The following is a 6,000-nucleotide window of genomic DNA, read 5'->3' as shown; positions in this document are numbered from 1 at the left end:
AAGAGGAGCTAGAGGCCGCCGGCATGTTTCAAGGAGTTAACCCCAGCAGGAGTCATCCTAAGGGGAAGATCACGTTGCCAGTGACGTTCGGGGGAGAGTTGAACTTTCGGACTGAGAAGATTGTGTTTGATGTGGTTGATCTCCCCCTGACGTACAATGGGATTCTTGGATGACCAGCCCTGGCCAAGTTCATGGCAGCATCCCACTATGCTTACAACACCCTGAAAATTCCTAGGCCATTGGGAGTCCTCACTATCCTGTCAGATGAGAAGGATGCAATTATCTGTGCGAACAAGATGTATGGGGATGCAGTCATAGAAGAGGCCGCGGCGGCAGCAGTTCCCGCCAAGGAAAACAAAGGAAAGAAGAGGGACTATAGGACCTCCGGCAAGGAGTCCAGGAAGCGTGCCCCCTCTGAGTGCATGGCACCCGCTGGCGACGTGCCGGAGTGTTCCAACAGCAAAAGATCAAAGGTTGTTGCACCCCAAGTGAAGAGGGTCCAGCCAGGGCTGGCTGGCATTGATGGTACTTTCACTATCAGTGCCACCCTTGATGACAAATAGGAAAGTGCACTCGTTTCCTTCCTGTGGGTGAATATCGATGTGTTTGCTTGGCAACCATATGATATCCCCGGTGTTCCTAGGGAGGTAATTGAGCACCACCTTGCTATCTGCCCACACGCCCAACCCGTCAAACAGAAAGTATGGAAGCAGGCCTTGGAAAGGCAGCAGTTCATTGCCGAAGAGATCAAGAAGTTGAAAGCAACTGGTTTGGTTAGAGGAGTATTGCATCCAACATGGTTGGCAAATCCAGTAGTGGTCCGAAAAGCTAATTGGAAGTGGAGGCTTTGCATTGACTTCACAGACCTCAACAAAGCTTGCCCGAAGGACCCCTTTCCCTTGCCGCGTATCGACCAGATCGTGGACTCTACTTCGGGATGTGATTTTCTCTCCTTTTTTGATGCATATTCAAGATATTATCAGATCTTCATGTCTAAGGAAGATGAAGAGAAGATATCGTTCATCACTCCATGTATACTCTGCGACTCTAATCTCTCTCCTATTCGAGTTAAATGATTTTGCTAACTCTATCCTAGGTTCTCGTGATCACATCCATCTGGTGTTTTTTAATATGCCTTTCTTGAATTGAGGCCCAGGATCTGCTTCACCTTGATCACGGGCCGCAGGATCCTTTTATCGAGGGCACACTACATCGTCCCCTGCAGATTCCTTGCTCTAGTGGTTTTTTCAGACGTTGGTGTAGCCTTTGCTATGTCTCATTGTTGTATCCCTCCATCACGTGCAAGCGTGCCGCCTAGTATGTCTAGGATATTTCTCTTGTCGGAACTCATACTAACAGCATGTAATTGGCTTTGTATATGTATGTCTTTAATGACTATTATTTTGTACATACTATGCCTTCACTCATGTTCAAGTTACATCATGAATGACTCCACACACCTGCTCCAACCTCTTGTTAAAACTACTCCCTGATGTTTTTAGCAGAATGGCTGACGATCCTCCACCTCCACCTTATATTGCTGCAATGATGCGGCAGTTTGAATAGAATCGCCAGTTTATGACTGGGGTAATGGCTCAGTTTACGAACCAGAATGCTCATCAACAGCCTGCCCTAATAACACTGCCAGAATTTGTGCGCCTCAACCCGTCCATTTTCCGCAACTCCACCAATCCTATGGATGCTCATGATTGGCTTCGTGACATCCTGTTTGAGATGGAATCAGCCACTATTTCCCCTACCAGTTACATCACCTTTGTGACATTCCACTTGAAGGGTCCAGCTGCTCAATGGTGGGAAAGCCATAGGGGTATGCTGCCTGTAGAGACTGTAACCACTTGGCAGGAATTTCAGTTAGCCTTCAGTGCACGGCACATTCCTCAATGTCTAATAGACCAGAAGAAGGAGTGCCGCAAACTCTCACAGGGCACAATGACTGTGGATGAATATCATAGGAAATTCCTTGAATTATTTCGCTATGCTACGGATGACGTCTGCACTGATGCTCGCAAGCAGGAGAAAATCCGTGAAGGACTACGATATAAAGCTCACACTTGTTGCTCATGATTGCACAGACTTTGCAATGCTTGTCAGCCAAGCTTTCCGAACTAAAATTGGTCTGACTGAGTGCCAGGAATCGCTCAAGCGTACTCGAGATGTTGGCCCATCCGCGAGTCAGCCTGATGAGAAACGTCGAGTCTGGATCCCACATAATGTTCATCACTGACCTGCTCCAACACCTAGGTTGTCTTATGTTGCGCCTCGTCTTCCTCCCCCATCGAGAGAGCTAACGATTCAGTGTGGACAGTCCAATGCTATGGCTCCTCCCCATAATGATGGCTTATGCCACAAATGTGGTCAACCTGGACACCGTGCTCACAACTGTCGCCAGGATCGGCCTAAAAGGGCACCATGTTATACTATGGGTTGTATGAAGGGCCGACGAAACAATCATATCAGTAGTTGTAGTGCCGGACCGCCTGCTATGAGTGGTGGTCAAGTCACCCATGTCAAGATGGATGAACCTCGTGAGTCCCCAAAATTGTGATGGGTACTCTTCATGTTAATTTAGTGCCAGCTTCTGTTCTCTTTGATTCAGGAGCATCGCATGCTTTTGTGTCCCAACAATTTTCTTAGTCGCATGAGTTATACATGAAAGAATTACCAATTCCTTTAGCGGTTCAATCTTCGGGATCCAAGTGGCAAACCACAATGGTAAGCCCTCGCAACCAAATCGAAATTGGAGGCTTACTTTTTCCGGCTTCTCTCATTGTTCTCGGACCTTCCAACATGGACATCATTCTTGGTATGGATTGGTTGACAGCCCATCAAGCTACTATTGATTGTACCGCCAAGACAGTCCAGCTCACTCACCCTTTTGTACAGTTGATCAACTACTCAACCCAGATGGTCCAGGATGCTGAGAATCAGATATATGTTCTAAATGCATTGAATGCTTCACCTCTCGAGGGAATAGAGAACATTCCAGTCATTCGTGATTTTGAGGTTGTCTTTCTAGAAGAACTTCCCGGAATACCCCCTGCTAGAGCTGTGGAATTCATCATAGACTTGAAACCGGGCACTACTCCTATAGCCAGGCGACCATACAAGATGCCGCCGCATGAACTCCTTGAGATGAAGGAGGAAATTGACAAATCTCTTATCAAGGGTTTCATTAGCCTTAGTTCATCTACTTGGGGAGCACCTTCTCTCTTTGTCAAGATGCAGGATGGTATGAATCGTTTGGTCCAAGATTACCGACCTATCAACCAGGCAACAATTCGGAACAATTATCCGCTTCCCAGAATCAACGATCTGTATGATCAACTTGTTGGTTCCTCAGTATTCTCTAAACTAGATTTGAGGTTGGGTTACCACAAGATTCGGGTTCGTGAAGAGGATATTCCCAAGACCGCATTCATTACTCACTATGGTTCATACGAGTGCACCTTTATGTCTTTTGGTTTAACCAATGCTCCAGCCAGCTTCTCTCGTCTTATGAACTATATATTCATGGAATACCTCGACAAGTTTGTTGTGCTTTATCTGGATGATATCCTTGTATATTCCAAGAACAAAGAAGAACATGTTGAACACCTTCGACTTGTTCTGGAAAAGCTTCGAAAGCATCAACTATATGCTAAGTATTCCAAGTGTGAATTCCGGCTTCCCGAAGTAACCTACCTTGGCCATGTGATCTCCGAGGATGGTATTGCCGTCAATCCCGAGCGAGTTCAGGATATTCTCGACTGGACTCCTCTAAAGAATGTCAAACAAGTCAGAAGTTTTCTCAGACTTGCCAGCTATTGCCGTCGATTTGTCGAGAACTTCTCCAAGATCGCCAAGCCTCTGACTGGTCTGCTTCACAAAGGCGTCAAGTTCGAGTGGCCAGAAAAGTGTCAGGGAAGTTTCCAAGTGCTCAGAGACAAGTTGACTTCTGCCCTAGTGTTTGCTCCTCCCGATACTAAGAAGGATTTCGTCATTTACTATGATGCTTCACGACAAGGATTAGGCTGTGTCCTATTGTAAGAGCGCAGAGTGATTGCTTATGCCTCTCGTCAATTGCGCCCTCACAAAGAGAACTGCCCAGTTCATGACATCGAGCTTTCTTCTATCATACAATGCACTGAAACAGTGGCGACATTACCATCTTGGTAATCGTTGCAAGATCTTCACTGACCACCAAAGTCTGAAGTACCTGTTTACCCAGCCAGACCTGAACCTCCGTCACCAGAGATGGATGGAGACCGTAGCAGATTTTGACTTAGGTATTTCTTATACACCAGGCAAGGCTAATGTAATGGCTGATGCCTGGAGCCGCAAGTCATATTGCAACCACCTCCAGGTTCACAAAGTTCAGCCCTCGCTTGTTGAAGAATTCAGAAAGTTGAACCTCCATATTGTTCCTCCGGGTGCACTCGCTCCCCCTCCTAAGGAGTTCCGCAAGATGAACCTCCGTGTTGTACCTCAGGGTTCCCTCAATACCCTGGTTGTCGAAATAGATCTCGTGGAGAGCATCAAGAGAATGCAGAAGTATGACCCACAAATTGAGAAGATTAAGCGCTACCTCGCAGAAGGAAGGTCCTCATTCTTCACTGTGGAAGATGATGACACCTTGTTCTTTAAAAGTCGCCTAGTGGTTCCTTCAAAAGACAACCTGGATATGGTTCAAGAAGTAATGAGAGAAGCTGATGACACTCTGTTGTCTATTCATCCCGATAGCACCAAGATGTACCAAGACATTCGTCAGAGATTCTGGTGGTCAAATATGAAGCAAGACATTGCTCCTTATGTTGCTGAATGTGACGTTTATCGTCGTATCAAAGAAGAACATCAAAGGCCTGCTGGAAATCTGCAACCTATCTCTATTCCTGAATGGAAATGGGACCATGTTGAAATGGACTTCGTCACTGGATTTCCCAAATCGCAGAAAGGTAATGATGCTATACTTGTCATCATTGACCAGCTTTCCAAAGTTGCACATTTTCTGGCCATCAAAGAAACCATAACTGCTAGCCAGCTGGCAACCCTCTATATGTCTAAAATTGTTTCACTCCATGGCATTCCATTGGTTACCAGCTCAGACCGTGGCAGCTTATTCACTTCAAGATTCTGGGCAAGTTTCCAAGAAGCTATGGGAACTCATGTGTCTTTCAGTACTGCTTTTCACCCTCAGTCGCAGGGACAAGTTGAATGAGTCAATCAAGTTCTCAAAGACATGCTTCGAGCTTGTGTTATTTCCTTCGGCAAGAAATGGGAGGAATCTCTCCCGTATGCTGAGTTTTCCTACAACAATAGCTATCGGGCTAGTCTGAAGATGGCCCCCTTCAAAGTGTTATACAGATGAAAGTGCCGAACCCCTCTAAACTGGTCAGAAACTGGGGAACGTCCATTCTTTGGTCCGTATATTATCCAACACTCCGAAGAATAAGTCAGTGTCATTCACGAGAATCCGAAGACTGCCCAGTCAGGTCAGAAAAGTCAGTATGACCGCCATCATAAAGACATGGTCTATCACCCTGGCGAAAAGGCTTATCTTCGGGTCACACCAATGAAGGGTGCACACCGCTTCGGGATCAAGGGCAAGCTAGCTCCTCGCTATATTGGTCCATTCACTATTCTCGAAAGGCGTGGAAAAGTGGTATGCCAGTTAGGACTACCGTCGAACCTTTCTCAGGTTCACGATGTGTTCCACGTGTCACAACTTCGTCGTTGCTTCAAGGACCCAATCGGAGCAGTGGATCATGAAGTACTTGAGTTGCAACAGGACCTCTCCTATAAAGAGCATCAGGTCTGTATTCTCGACCAAGCTAAACACTACACACGTCAGAAGGTGATCAAGTTCCTCAAAGTCCAATGGTCACATCATTCTGAAGACGAGGCCACTTGGGAACATGAGGATCGCCTGCGTGATGAATACCATGAACTGTTTCCTTCTACCTCCTAAATCTCGGGGCGAGATTTCTTGTAGTGGGGGAGAAT

The sequence above is a fragment of the Triticum aestivum genome, chromosome 3A (genome assembly GCF_018294505.1).
Source record: "Triticum aestivum cultivar Chinese Spring chromosome 3A, IWGSC CS RefSeq v2.1, whole genome shotgun sequence".
NCBI lineage: Eukaryota > Viridiplantae > Streptophyta > Magnoliopsida > Poales > Poaceae > Triticum > Triticum aestivum.
The sequence above is the reverse complement of the archived record's forward strand: the minus strand, read 5'-3'. Positions refer to the sequence as shown.